The sequence below is a fragment of the Haliaeetus albicilla genome, chromosome 2, assembly GCF_947461875.1.
Source record: "Haliaeetus albicilla chromosome 2, bHalAlb1.1, whole genome shotgun sequence".
Lineage (NCBI taxonomy): Eukaryota > Metazoa > Chordata > Aves > Accipitriformes > Accipitridae > Haliaeetus > Haliaeetus albicilla.
Window position 1 is genome coordinate 2,883,588 of NC_091484.1, and position 15,078 is coordinate 2,898,665.

At 50.3% G+C, this 15,078-nt stretch overlaps 1 protein-coding gene across 6 annotated transcripts in view; it reads left to right on the forward strand.

The window, feature by feature from the left end:
* Positions 1–15,078, forward strand: part of MYT1 (myelin transcription factor 1) — a 65,504-nt gene that overhangs the window by 10,327 nt on the left and 40,099 nt on the right. For all 6 annotated transcript variants that reach the window (XM_069803023.1, XM_069802994.1, XM_069803014.1 and 3 more), the window contains exon 2: positions 10,381–10,481. The gene's annotated coding sequence lies outside the window, so the exon portion shown is untranslated. The remainder of the gene's footprint in view (positions 1–10,380; positions 10,482–15,078) is intronic.

The window sequence follows — 15,078 nt, forward strand, 5'->3', positions numbered from 1 at the left end:
GCGGGCAGCGTGGCATCCTGTGCGTGCCCCTGGTGCGGGAGGCTTGGTGTGGAAATGGGCTTTGGTTTGAGTGTGCCGAGCCCGTGCCACGAGAAAAGATGCTGGTGGGGGGCTGAGAGCCAGCGGGCACTGTGCAGCGTTGCCTCTTACCCCAGGGGAGTTGTTGCTGCGCGATGATCTCACCTCCTTTTATGCCTTATTGCTTCTGTCTCTCTGACTCCGTATGACACACGCTTACGTGTCAACTTTTCACTTCTTATATGGCAGCAGAGAGGAAAGGCTTAATATCATAAAGACAAGCTGGCAGCTGGGAAGTAGCCCACTTAGTCATCTAACTTTGCGTCAGAGGCACTGCCAGCCTCTTCCCCAGCTCTTCCAGACAGCTTCTTCCTCCTCTGCCTGACCTGGTATCACACGTGGTAGAAAAGCCCGTCCAGAAAACCATCCACTTGAGCAAATGCTGTTGGTGGACTCCATTCCTGTGCTGAGGGCAAAAGGGTTTGTGTCCCTCAAACACCTCTGTGTGCCCAGCTTGGGCCAAATTTGGCAGAAGCAATGTGGGGTTTTTGCAGCTTTTGTGGGGTTTTTTTGCAGTTCTGTGTTTTTTCCCAGAACCTGTGGGGCTGAGGGTAAGGTCCCAGAGCAGATTCACATTCACTTGGGCTGTGACAGCCAACACCGGGGCATCTCCAGAGGTTTGGAGCGCAGAAGAAACTAAAGTCATTGACAGCTAAATCTGTAGATGACTAAAACAATAGAGGAAAGATCAGTTCATCTCTCACCTGTTTCTTCTACTCTTTCCCTACACACTGGGGAAATCTATATTTGCTGCTGAGAAACGGGTACTGAGCTGAACGACGTGTTACCCTGTCTGAGGAAGGCTGGCTGGCTGGCTTTTCTCACTTGCTATTTCTGGATGCGAAGAACCTCATTTATAACCTTTGCTTTTTACATTTGGCTTCCCCCCAGCGTGCAGCCTTGTAATCCCCTCTACAAGCACAACGCTCAGGCTCGCTCTTCCTCTTCTCCCTTGATTTCCAAAGATGATGGAGTGGCTCAGACACAGGGTGTCAAGTGCCTGAGCTGGATCAATGCATCCAGCTCTGTCTGTTGGACATCCATCCACACTGGGCGTACGTCCCTATATGGGTGTAGAGCAGCCGTGAGAAAGGGGAGGCTTTGGTTGCAGCAATTGCTGATGTCTCCTTTTACCGCCTAACCTGCCAGGGTGGGTTTGTGCTCCCGATTTGGGGGGATGACCCTGTCCCCATCCCCATGGGTCAGGAGATGCAAGCCAAGGGCTGTCTGGCACGCTGCTGCTGGCGCTGGGACTGCGGCCATGGTAGAGATGGAAGCAGTACTACGCTGCTTTCCCCGGAGGTTTACCCTTCTCTCAATGGCTGGGAGGCAGAGAGGTGAACTAGAGGGCTCTTGGAGCTGAAATCCCCTAATCTGATTTGTTCCTCCGCATCCGTCATCTCACTGTGGCCGCTTCCCCACCGGCCCCTTCCTCAACCACCCTTCTCACTGCTCATCTTCAGCCCCAGGAGCCCTAATGCTGCCCCAGGGCCCCTTTGTACAGCACAGATACACCGTGCACGCACACACACACAACCCTAAAGGTCTTCCCAGACCACCTCAGGCGGGGAAGGACACCCATGTCCAACCCGAGCAGTAATAGTGGACGTACTCCTTGCACCCGCTGTGCTCACCCCACGCAGACCTCCCCGGCTTACACAGGTTGTTTCCCCCTTCCTGAGGGTTTCTGTGTGTCAGCAGCGCTGTGGGAAGGGTTTTAAAAGACAGAAGATGCTCTTGTATCCTCACCCTGAGCCACCAGGTCGTTCCCTTTGGCAGCAACCTGTCTTGGAGCTGCTTCCTTCCCACTGGCCCAAGACACGCTTATCCAAAACCATCTCTAAAAATTCCTCTGCGCTGAATTCTCCTGCTGGTGTTTCGACACATCGGCTCCACGGAGGCTTTCGATTTGGTCTGAAAAGTAATTATTACTGGGGTGCAGTTTAGCAGTTGTGTTTTACAGTGCTGGTAAGGTTAAAAGAAATAATAATAATAATATAAGAAAGACTCAACCAGAGTAACTGCCTGCAACATGCTATTTGCATTTTTAAGGAAATACTTCTTTGAGACAGCTTGGGTGAAAGGTCGGCATTTGCATATAAATGGAAAAGAAAGTGTGTGATGCTGGAAGTTACATCTATATTATTTTCTCAGCAGTGAGCTGCTGTTTCAGAGATTAAGGGACGTGGTTTGCATTTGGCTTTTATTGAATAGAGAAGGTACCGGGAAAGCCAAATTAGAACAAAATAATGAGGGAAACATGCAAGAAGAAAGAAGCAACATCCTGTTTCTCGGAGATGCTCTCCTGTGTGCCTGATACGTTACACGCCTGTTTGCACACGTGCCGGGCACAAGCAGATGAGCATTGCTGAGCAGGGCTCCCTCTGCGTGCACAAAAGGACGGACACTGGAGACGAAGCCGGTGGCAGGAGTGGTCCATGCTGTGGGATAAGCCTGGCAGAATGGGGGACAAGCTGGGGCTTGCTTGATATTTTTTTTGTTGGTTTTTTTTGGTTTTTTTTTTTGTTCAGGCTCAGATATGTTTGGAGAGGAATTAATCAGCAGGCTCGCATGAAGTTCCTGCTATTGCAGTAGGAAAATTCACACTTTGGGCAACATTTAGTGGCTGGCAGGGTGAAGGCAGGAGGCAGAGAAGCCCATGGCTCAGGTCTTGCTCTTGTCTTGGAGGGGGTCAGCATCAGCTGAGAGCTTTTCCAGGCCCTGCTGTTGCGCTGGGCCTCGGAAACCCCAAGGGGATTCTCTGGTGGAGAACCTCATCGCTTTGTTTTCCCTGTTGTTGCTGGCCATGCTCAAAACGGCTCTGCATTTTGACAGCTCCCCCAAGGAGCCGGGGGAAGATGGGATGTTGGCCAATGTTCACTCTTTATTCTTCTTGATCAATATACTTAAGAACAACGCAGAGATAGCAGTGGTACTGTGGGCATGCAGCATTTATTCCTCTCTTGAAGAGTACACAAGTGATACAAGGATGGAAGGAGAAAACAACCTTCTCTGATATCTTCTGCAGCTCTGTGTAGTGTGCTTCTGCCACTCTGTAGAAAAAGAAAAAAGACTCTAATAAAAAGTCTTATTAACTGGCCATGAACACTGGAGCATGAATATTGCTCTTAATGAGGAGAGACTGTAGCCTCATTTGCTTCCTTTGCATCATAGGTGCACTGAGGGCTTCAGCTTCTGTTGCGCTGGGTGATATGGAGAAAGAGGATGAAATGTTGGTCCTTCCCTAGAGCACTTCACCGCTCGGTGTGCAGAGCTGCGGGGCAGGGATGGAGAGCTGCCCCTGGGTGAAGGACGGCAGCGCAGCCGGCGCAGGGGCTTGGGGATGCCGGCTCTCGTGGCAAGGTGATGTCCGTACTTTGCTCCTGGTGGATCTTTAACCCACTGCTGAAGGCTTTGCTCCCTCTTGAAGGAGCTGGTTTCGGTGTTTCTTTCCTTCCTATTGCAACACGCCCTTGTGTTTGGGAAATCTGAATCTTCTTGCGACTAAGCCAGTTGCTCTGTGTCCTGTCCCGGAGCCGTGGGAAAGGGATGATTCCCTTTTTCCATCGACAACCTAGCAAAGAGTGTTCAAAAGCATGCAAAGGTGTCAGGCATGACAGGGCAAAGCATGTGAACTGGCACGGCTGAGGTGGCCACAGGAGCTGACACAGCCACCTGGGCAGAGGTGGCAGCTGATGGTGTCAAAAGCAGGATGAGCCAAGAGGTGAGGTGGCATCGGGCTGGGAAGGAGGACGCGAGTCACCTCTGCTTCAGGCAGGGCTGGAGGAGGGAGCCAAGGCAGGCGATGCTCCCCGGGCTGCTGGCTGGTCCCTGGGCACCGCAGGAATTGCTGGAAGGAGGATGGCAGGTTCTTGTGGCTGGAGATGGAGAAACAGTGGCATTACGGTAGCAATGAGCTGTCCTTTTTGCCTTTGCATAGCCAGATGGAAACCCTGGTGCTCCCCTCCTCATCTCTGTGGCCCCAGGACCCACGGAGCTGAGCAGGGCTGGACTTGGCTGTTGGCAGCAAACACTTCTGAGCCCTGCTGGTGCTGAGCCGGTTGCTTAGTGGGTTAGCAACGCATGCCACGCTGCAAGCATCTGTTTGGCAGTGAAAGCACTAAAAAGGCTTGATCCTACTGAAATCAAACCCCTTCCTTTCCTTAGGGCAAGGGGAAAATAAAAGATCACAGTGCGCATCACAGATTTCATCACCTTTGATGTCGCAGCACAGTAGGCTAAGCCAGCATTGCGTGTTTGTTGGGGCCATGGGATCAAAGATTCAGCTCACTGGTACCATTAGCTGTTGGGTCTCCAAACAGCCGCACGGTGCAGCAAGGCACTGTCTGGCTCTGCACTTTGTCGAGAGGGGGCACAGCTGGGAGTGACACGGGGATGAGGAGCTGTGAGAGTGGGATGTGCTGGTTCAATGAGATGATGGAGCCAGAGGACGAGAGCAGCGGGAGACCAAGCGCTCAGGTGAACTGCTCCAGAGACCAGCCCAGGGCATACGGTCTGGGATATACCCATCCCTCGTCAAGGGTAATGACGTTTGTCAACTTGCTCTAAAAAAGAGTTACTACTAGAAAGTACAGGGTGGCTGGGACTCTTGCACACCATTGAAAGGACCCCCTAGGTCCTGGGGGAGGACAACCATCTCCCACCATTTGCTCCCCATTCACTGGGGTTCACCGGTTCCCCACCTTGCTGTTGGCACAAACACAGTCATGTGGCCAGGTCCCTGCAGCTTGTCCCCAGCTTTATAGGAGGAAACTGGTCATGGCTCCCCCGTTCCTCCTTTTATAGAGATTATAAACCCTTTGGGCTTGTCCAGGTAAGCTCCCCAGGTGAGAGCATCAAAGCTCAACATCTGCTTGGTGATCGCCAAGCTCCTTTCCAAACACACTGAGGAAAAGTATCTTTAGGTCAGCAAATGAACAACAAAGAACCCGCAATCTAGCTGGCCGTGCTAGTCTCCTATCCGTACATCCCATCCTAACTGATTATTAAATCATATTTGCTGATAAGTATGAGATGTAGTATCTATTACACAGCTGTTAAACCTCAATTAATATGTTTTAATGATCAGTCGTTTACTGTGCAATATACAATTAACATCTGGTATTAGATCTTAAATTAAATGCATGTTTGGGAAGCTAAATTCGAAGCACTGAACGTAGCTGTGCCACAGTAAACAGTGATAATTGCATTGAATAGACAGTATTTCTGTGCCCTGAGCGGGGGTTAAACCAACACTTCTGGCATCAGAGAAGAATGGAGAAGAATTGCTATAGTAGCTGGGTTCTACTTTTTCAGTGTATTATAATCCCTATGGAGGTTTTAATTCATCTCCCTTGAAAAAAGCACCCTGATGCATAGCTGCTGTGCTCCTGCGTGCGTGAAGGCTGAACTCGCAGGCACTCGTGCAGGGTATCGGCTCAGAGGAGGCTTTTCTTGGCAGGGGTTGGGCAGGAGCGTGGGGCAATTAGTCGTGCTTCAGGCTGGGTTGGGCTGTGCTGAGTCCCGGGGGCTGTGCAATGGGGTTCGGTGGTGCGGCTAGGATCTGAGACTGAAGCCTTAAATCAACGATAAGACTCAAGCTGCATGCTGGAAGAGAAGCCTTCACTGCTGTCATGGTTTAACCCCAGCCAGCAACTAAGCACCACGCAGCCGCTCACTCACTCCCCCCCATCCAGTGGGATGGGGGAGAAAATCAGGAAAAGAAGTAAAACTCCTGGGTTGAGATAAGAACGATTTAATAGAACAGAAAAGAAGAGACTAATAATGATAATGATAACACTAATAAAATGACAACAGTAGTAATAAAAGGATTGAAATGTACAAATGATGCGCAGGGCAATTGCTCACCACCCGCCGACCGACACCCAGCCAGTCCCCGAGTGGCGAAAAAAAAACCCCTGCCCCCCCCCTTCCCAGTTCCTAAACTAGATGGGACGTCACATGGTATGGAATACACTGTTGGCCAGTTTGGGTCAGGTGCCCTGGCTGGGCATGAGAAGCTGAAAAATCCTTGACTGTAGTCTAAACACTACTGAGCAACAACTGAAAACATCAGTGTTATCAACATTCTTCTCATACTGAACTCAAAACATAGCACTGTACCAGCCACTAGGAAGACAGTTAACTACATCCCAGCTGAAACCAGGACAACTGCACTGTGGGTTTGGGGCCATGCAGGAAAGCAAATTCAGTTATCGGTGTGCTCCAGGCAGCGGCCGGTGGCCGTAGAGAGCAGTGGGTGTGGGTGATGAGCTGCAAAATGCATGGGTGTTAGTCAGCAGGCAGTGCACAGGGGATGGAGGGGCCCGTGGGTGGCTTTTGCAGCTTAAAGAAGATGTAAAACTTGGATTTGAGATTTTTTTTTTTTTTTAATTCATATGAAAGATGGGGTCCAAAGGGCACCCTCCACTCCCTGACACTGCTGCTGTATTTGCTCTAAGTGAGCCCGCATTGTCTGGTGGGACACTGAAGGACCCAGCCTGTTCTCAGCATGTTGTTGCCTTGTTAACACAGGGTTCACCTTTCCCGTGAAAAATGTGCCTCAACAAAGATGAAGAAAAATCTTACTCTCTTCCTTTTCTCTTTTCTCGCACTTGGGGAAGCAAATGAAGATTGATATGTTTTTCTTCTAGTCTTTCAGTTTAAATATGCAGTGACGCATCTTATGAAGAAACGAAGCCTTCACCCTCCATCTTTTCTGTGAGGAACCTGTCTCTCACCCCATCACTTTGCTATAGCAGATGTAACCTCTGCATAGATTTGGAGACAGGGTGGCTCCCCCCGGCACCATAAGGACACGTGTGGGAGCTGGCTGCCGCCCAGGCAGCCCCCTCCTGCAGCGTCCTGCCTCATTTTCTATTCGCCTTCTGCACTCCAAAGCTTCCTCTGAGGTTTCTTGAGTTTATTTGGGGGGGGAACTTTCTGCCATTCTTTGGAGGGTTTCATTTTTTTCTGGCAAATCAGTGCTTTCTTCTCTCTTTGGAAACGGAAAGTAAGACACACCCAAGTCTGATTAACACTCTGAATTGCGTGTGGTCTCCCTCCCAGGTTTCCAGATCATTTGTTTGGAGTTGATGATGGTGACCCAAAGGTTTCACAGAACTTGCTTTTTCATGCCAGGATTCTGCACAACCCGCAATGCTTTTGTTCACAGCTGAGCTTTCTCTGCAGATATTTCTGAAGGAGAGAGGGGGACAAATAGATTCAAAGGTTTGGGAAAGAGCCTCATTTGGAAGAGGACACACAGATGTTTTGGTGGTGGATTGTCCTAAATGTTGATAGGGAAAAGCAGCCTGTCTAATGAGGGACCCCAGTGTATGATCCAGTCCTGACCAGGCGGTGGGTGCTGAGGATGGAGCTGGTGGGGGAAAGCTGGTGATTTCCTTTGGAATGTGAATGTCAGGCAGTGATCTATCAGACCAGCTGAGCATCTAGGTTATTTTTAAGGGGGAGTGGATGCAAGTGCTCCCGGCTGTGACCTTTGGCTGTCCCACCTTGGTGCCAGGAGGGGACCCTAGAACGTGCTGCTCCCTATGGGATCTGCTTCCCATGGGCAAAAAACTTGCATTTAAGGCAATACCCTGCATCCCTTCTTGGGTGGTCCAGGTAGGGGTTAAAAGAAGTGTCCTTCACATAACTAGCAAGCTGTATTTCTGCTGAACCTGGGGTGCGGAGGCGAGGTGGAAAGGGCAGAGCCAGCAGTGCAAGCTGATCCTCTCTGGAGACCAGATGCATTTAAGCAGCACGGAGTAGAGGAAATCTGATTCGTGTGTTGATGGAGCTGCCTTGGCCATCTGAACCGGGCTGGGCAGAGGGATGGGAGCTGGCAGGAAGGCGCTGAGCTGATGTGGCCAATGCACCTTCAGCCTGGCCGAGGCTCCTTGCCCCAATGCACAGCCCCTTCCCCTCCTCTTGCTCACAGGGATGAAGGCACAGGAGGTTGGGTCAGGGCCCGTGGCAAGGACAAGCTGGCATCTCAGGCCGGATTTACTGTGGCAGCTTCGGGAACTCGCCCTTAGCCTATGACTTAGGCACACGTGAGCAAAACAGGCCCAAAGAGGATAAGTGCATGTGTGTTTTGCTATTTTTCCCTCCTTAGGGTTGAATCTCATGACCTCTCAACCTTTCAAAAATCTTCTAAGCCATCTTTAGGGTTATCTTGCATCCAGGATCCATTGTTTCTACAGTTTAACCCACCCTCTCCTCCTGCCCCCACTGCATCCTGGAGAAGATGCTCCTGCTTTAAAACACGCTGCTTGGGAGAAGGATGCTCAGGGAAATGCTTCAGATAAGCAGGCAGGCTGTACTGTCCTATGAATGTGCTATAGAAACATCTTTATTTCTTCTTATTTGATGGGGGTTTTTTTGCCCTTTCTTCTCCTTTCTTCTGTTCCTTCCTAGCTTCTTTCCCACATTTTGCTTGGTTTTCATCATCTGCCTGGCCATCTGTGCCTCCCTGCTCCCTTTCCTCGGAGCTTCTCCAAAGCAGAATAATGTTTCAGCAACTCTTGGATTTTGTTTCCAAGCCCTGTGCCTTTCCTGTGGGTCCAGGTCAGAACACAGTGTTTCAGACAGGGTTTGGAGTGGAGTCTCCAACACAGATGTTTCTCCTGTGAGACCTAGAAAAGTCCCCTCAGCTGCCCTCCTGGCTTCAGAACAGCTCTGTTTTAGGACAAATACATGAAGGTGACTTTCATGGTCATCTATCTTAGGCACTAACTTGGATTGCACATCATCACAGGATCGAATTATCCCAGTCTTTCAATGTACTTATTCTTGCAAGAGCACTGTGGGACATACTGGTTGTTCCTCAATATCTTGTAGATAGAGAACAGGCACAGGCAGGGGAGGAATAAATGCCTTAGCTATTTTCTGCACGTTCTCCTAAAAGCTGCTTTGTGGCAGAGCGGATCCAAAGTTGCTCGGCTACTGTCCTACACGCTCAGCAAGTTATCCATTGCTGGAAACACCCACCTTCCACAGGTTTCCTTTAGCATGTGTGAGCCTTCTCTCTGCTCTCCCTGTCTTTGCAATCACCCCAATAATAGAAACATCAAGTCAAGGAAGCATGGGAGCACGTTTGGCAGAGGAAACGAAGCCTCTGCCCTGAGCTCTTCCCCAGGCTATTAGCAGCCAGAGATGAATGAGCGTGCCGGTGCGTGTGTAACTCCTCACGTGCCTCCTTCTGGGGGATGCTCTTCTTTTTCCTTCACATCAGTGGTAGAAGATGAATGGAGCAAGACTCGGAGAACAGGCAGTAAATTATTCAGTACTCAATGCCAGAGGGAGCCGCAATTAAAGATGCGAGGGGAAGACTCGTGGCACCGGCGCCCACAGTGACAACAGTTTGCCAAGGTGAGCTGTGACGCTGGGAGCCCGAAGGCCAGACTCCGGGGGCAAACGCTCTCGATCTCATCACCGTGAGCAATAACTGCACCAGAGGGGAAGCTGTGCCACGCAGTTCTCATGCCACGGCAGCTCCTCCGCGCTGGTCCGGTTGCTGCAGATCCATCCGTGTGTGGCAGGGCCGGTGCTGGCTCCCTGGAGATGTTTGAAGTTGTACTAGATGAAGGGAGAGTGCCAAGAATCTGCTTGGAAAGTTTGTATTTCCCATAATCTTTCTCTTCAGGTAGAGGTTCCTCTCTGCCTGCTCTCCCTCGCTCCCAAAGCAGCTCTGTGTCGGGAGCTTTAACTTCGAGACCCTTGTTTTGCACCTTCACCGCATATCGCTGCTATGACCCACTCCCAAAACGCTGGTGTCACCGAGAGTTGTCACAGAAACCTGTGTGGGGACCTCACTCGGCTCTGTGATGCCCAGCTAAGGGGTTCCATCTACTGCTATACATGTGAAAATTTTTGTGAAAGAATAAATATTAACTTTATCTCTGGAAAAAGAAGAGGGTGTAAGGGAGAAGCCGTTTGCCAGCTGCCACGGGCGCCGCGAGGCTCCTGGGCCGGTGCTGGCAGCTGCCTTGCCCAGTCCACCAGTGACACTCGCTGTTAATACTGTGTTTTCCAAGTGAGGACCAAGCTGAGCAGCGTTGTGGTGTTCGGGGTTAGGCGGAGGGTGCACACGTGAATTCTTCATGGCTGCGGCTCTTGGCCTTGGCGTGGCACTCTGGGGTCCTGCTCGGGGCATGGAGATCCTCAGGCAGGATTTGTGTGGCCATTAAAGAAAGCAGGTAGGGAATAAATATTGCGTTTTCACCTCCGGTTGATGCTGCTGATGGGGTGCTGGGCTGACTCTGTGTCCTAACCCCGTGTTCCTCTTCCCCTCCCCAGAAAATGAGTTTCGGGGTGAGCTGCTGAATCAGAGGTGGACCTGTGGAGAGAAGATCAGCAGCTGCAAGGGAGCCACCAGCCTGCACGGCACACACATCAAGGTGAGCAGAAAGCCCTCGGTCCTCCACAAGCGTGTACTCTTTTGGTACAGTGACCTCCCACCCCACATGTTGGCCACAGGGCGAGGGCCTCGTGCTGCTCCAGCCCTTATGGACCAGGTGGTCCTGGGGGGGATGGAGCCCTTCTGGTACCCAAAGCGATAGGCAGGACTTGGAAATCTCTGTCTCCTTGCTACAGCCAAACCTTCTGGATGGTGAATCCAGGCAGAGAGGGCTTCCAGCTGTCAAGATTTGGCTTTGAGTTCAGCTATTTAAATCCTTGCCTTCCTCTCCGCTCCCATCCTTTAAGGATGGCTCAGATCTTGATATTTAGGTCAGTCCCAGGCCTGTTAAAATAGGCCCTTTCTCCAAGGCGCCGGCTGGTCGGAAGAAGCCCCTCGTACGCCAGGTGAAGCCGTGGTGCCTTTGGAGGAGACAAGCGAGGCATTCATCCCCACCGGGAGCCCAGGCAGCTCCTGGGGGCTCAACAGAGCCGCTCATTTACTGCTGCAGCTGTGGCTGATGAAAGAGGTCCAGCCAAGGCTGTCAAACCTCCCGGCAGATTCACTGCCAGCAGATTAGGAAGCTTTAATTAAGCATAGAACTGGGTTGCTCACGACACAAATGGCACTTCCCATCCCCTTTTTGGCCTCTCGGTAGTGAGGCACCATCTCAGATGGATGGATGGACCCACCTGGGCGATGGAGAAAGCCCTCCTTGGGTGACTGATGTTACCGACTCTTCCTGGATCCCCAAATAAACCGAGCCCTGAGAAAACCCCAAACCAGCAAAAATCCAGCCTTAAAAACCATCCTTCTTCACTAACAAGCTGTCAGCTGCAAGCAGGTGTCACCAGGAAAGCTCGTACCTTCTTGGAAAGCAGAGTAAGCAGTTGTTGCTATATTTAAAACGAGCTCAATTAAGGCTTTTCTATTGAACCTGCCAAATAAGCACTTAGATTAGATTTAATAAGATTGTTGTATGTTAATAAAGCAATGATTACAAAAGGTAATATTCCTAGTATCTGGTGCTCACCTAGCGCTCTGCCTCTGCCAAGCACATTGGTAATATTAACTGGTTCTTGCAACCCCCAGCTCTGCTTATCTGTGTTTTAACGGGGGCAAGAGGAGGAGGTGGGGAGGGAGCATCTGATGCAGGAGCAGGATTTGGGGAGCCGCAGCTTTTGGAGGTGGTAGTCCTGGTCCTGCAAAGCCAGATCTACAAAGACGCACACCATGGGATGTCGAGGGTACATGAGGGTCCGATCCTGCCTATCTCTGGCTGCAAGACGGAGCCTGTCAGCCTCAGGTGTGTGAGGGAGTAATAGGTGAATTCTGGCTCTTTGTTATAAAAGCCAAATTAAACTTGAATGGGAAGGGGGAAGGAGGAGGCTGGCTTTGATAAGGCTATCACTGGCTCTCTATGAGCAGTTTTTCCCCATGTGTTACTTTAAATCCATTTAGGCAAATTTAAAAAATATTTCTCTGCGTATCAGTGCAGTAGCATATTTTTCTGCTATGTTTTCCTGAAATCCAGTTGAACCTCAGGTAGTTTAGGCCTGGATATTGTGTGCAGCCCTCTAACCCCACAGGTCTCCACTCCATCCCTCTCTAACCTTCGGATCTGCACCGTGTGCGCACGCTTGCGCTTGTATGCATGCTCATAAGTACATATTGTATTTAAATGTAGTTTTTCATGCCAGTTACAGCTCGTAATCCACAGGATGCACAGCGGTGAAGGACAACGGGATGCAGGGCAGGTTCGTTTATTTATTTTTGCCTCTATAGAAGTCCAGGTGCAGGATAAAATTTCCCATGACAGGTCTGAAATGAGATCTCGGAAGAGTGCTGAGGAGAGGTACGTTCTGCACGGAGCCAGCTGAGACCGTCCGCATGGACGCTCCTGCTTGCGCTCGGCCTGGACCCACGGTGGCTGATGGAGAAATGACTCTTTCTCTCCCAAATCTTCTCTATTCCCCTGCGCCACGGTGAGCTAGCTGGGGGTACTGGGGACTGGCAGGCTGTTGCTGAAGGCTGGCTGCTGTTAGGACGGGTAGGGCTGATGCTGATGGGGCCACCACATCCCATCCCCTGCCACGAGCACCGGCTGCCACAGTCCTTTTTGGACATACGCACGTAGCTCGCTTCAGCAATCGCCTCGCGTTGTGCCACTCGAGGATTATCTTATGAAAAAGGCAGCTTATTACCGAGCTTGAAAACAATGGGGTTGAAGAACTGTGATATTTAGGGTTTTTTTTCCTTCCCCACCCCTCCTCTTCTGGCGTAAGAGCTGTTTGCATGTCCGGAGCCACTTAGGTCTCTCTGCGCGTGAAATGGCGTTTGGATTGCGTGTTGTTGCACTTTCAAACAGTCAAGAGGGAAGTATATGTCAACTTAAACTACCGCATATGAAATCACCCCAGCCTAATGCTCGAATGTCAGCACTGCAGAGGCACACGATACAGCTGCGGCTGTGTCAAACGTGATGCTCGGGAGCATCTTTTCTGGTCCGCTTCCCTTGTGCAGAGGATGCCTCTGCTATCGCCACAGAGCATTAGCACTTGGTAAGCGTCTCATTCGCTGCGTTGGACTTTTTTTTGGGGGGTGGGGGTTGGACCCTTTCTGCAAATGCAAACTGACAGCACGGCTTCAGGAGGATGTTTGTGACACAGCTGCGATGTTTAATTTGAGGTGGGTACAAGCTGCGGTTTTGCATCTAAAGATGTTAAGGCAAAATCCTCCCCCCCCGACTCCAAGCCCGAGAACGCTGCACAGGGTGTCCTTTCCTGGAAGCAGTCAAAAAGCAAAAGGCAGACAGTAGTTTATTCAGCCGAGGATGGGACTCACAATAGGTGGAATGTCAGGAGGATTTAAATCAAGCAGCAAGGAAGACCCTAAAGGAAGAACGGAAAAAAAAAATACCCTAACCTCAGAGTGTGGTTATAAAATAGCAACTGGGAGCTACTATTGAGCCTTTTTAAAAAGTAGGGGCAGGCTCTTGATCAAGGGTATTTCTTCCTTCATCACCCCTTACTTATTTATTTAAAAACAAATTAACAGCTAGAGAAAGCACAGTGGGACGAAGCCCTTTTTGTTTTCGGCAATGACTGATGATGCCACGGCACTTTGCTGGGAGCAAGTGGGAGAGATTTGGAGACCCAGATCCAGGTCTCTCCACCCTGTGTTCCACTGCAGCAGCAGCCAAGGGGGGGGATTCCTCATGGGGTGGGAAAAAACCTGCCAAAAAAAAGGCAGAGGGAGGAGAAATCAGGACAGGTCATTCAAACCCATCCTCACCGGTTGGTGGGTGCCGAGGAGCAGTTTTTCTGCCTGGCTGTGATTTGGCCCATAGTCTACATCCAGCTGGACCTCAGGGTTTGCTCCCTTCATTGCCTCGTGCTGATAAAGCAATCCTTGGGTAGGAAAGGAGCAGTGGATAACAGTGCAAATTAACCAGCAAATAAATCTTCCCTGGTGAGAGCTTGAAGGAATTTGCTGGGACAAAGTTGGTGATGCTGGAGACTTCCCACACAGCATCCTCTTCCCTTCCCTTCCCTTCCCTCATCCTGGCTTTGAACCCAGCCCTGAAACGGGGTTGCGGGAGCTGGACCATCCTCTGACTCTGCACGGCCAGGGTAGAGTGAGGTGTGGTGGGCTCCTACCTCTTTGGGGTGGTCAGTACTGCCTTTCCCTTCAGGAGCTGAAGAAGGGGCTCTTTGGACCTGAAAGAGGGGAAGGACCAAGTAGAAAACCACTTTTCAACAATTCTGTAGGAAAAATGTCATTTCTTCTGGCATTTTCCTCCTCCTGCTTTACCTGCGGCTAGGCAAATTCAGGTTTTGATTTTTTAACTCAAAATAGAGGCTCTGTCTGTCCGCCTGTCCCTCTAAAGCTCAGACACAGCTTCTTGCAAATGGCATTTTGCTATATCCGCAAATAAGCACTGATGGAAGCTCTGCTGCTTTCCGAGTAAAATAAATATTCCTGCTGAATCCTCACCTCTCTTTGTCCAGCTGAAGGCTTCTTCAGCGTGTTTATTTTCTCTGAGCTCCGTGGTGCTCTTGAATACATACAAAGTATTACCGCTGACCGTGGGGAATTTCAGCATGGCCCTTAATGGCATATTTGCATAGAGCTGTTGAAGCCCAGGCACACCTGGGCATCAGTGCATGGGAGGCTCCAGCGGTTTTATGTTAGCACCTCGGTCTTCCATTGGAAAAGAAATGTGTATTAAGACAAGAAAGAAGAAAATATCAACCCTGTAGGTACTCCATAAAATTAAACTGCAGATCCGTGCTGCTGTTCCTGCGCTGTATTGCTGTAGTCTTGGCAGCAGAGCAAGATCGTTACTGTAGAAGCAAGCTGTTAAAATTCACATTGTACTCGGCTTAAACTGTCTTTCAAGTTTCTCTGTCTGAACCTCATTGATTTAGACTTGCAGCACCAGGACATCATCAGTATAGCTTGTACTATGGTCATGTCAGGAAGCTCCTTAGTGCGGGGCAAACGCATGGTAAGAAAGAGCCCCTGCACCAAAGCATCTTTAGAGAGAAGATATAAAGAAGGAGCACCCGGGGATGAAGTGATGTTCTCAAGGTTAC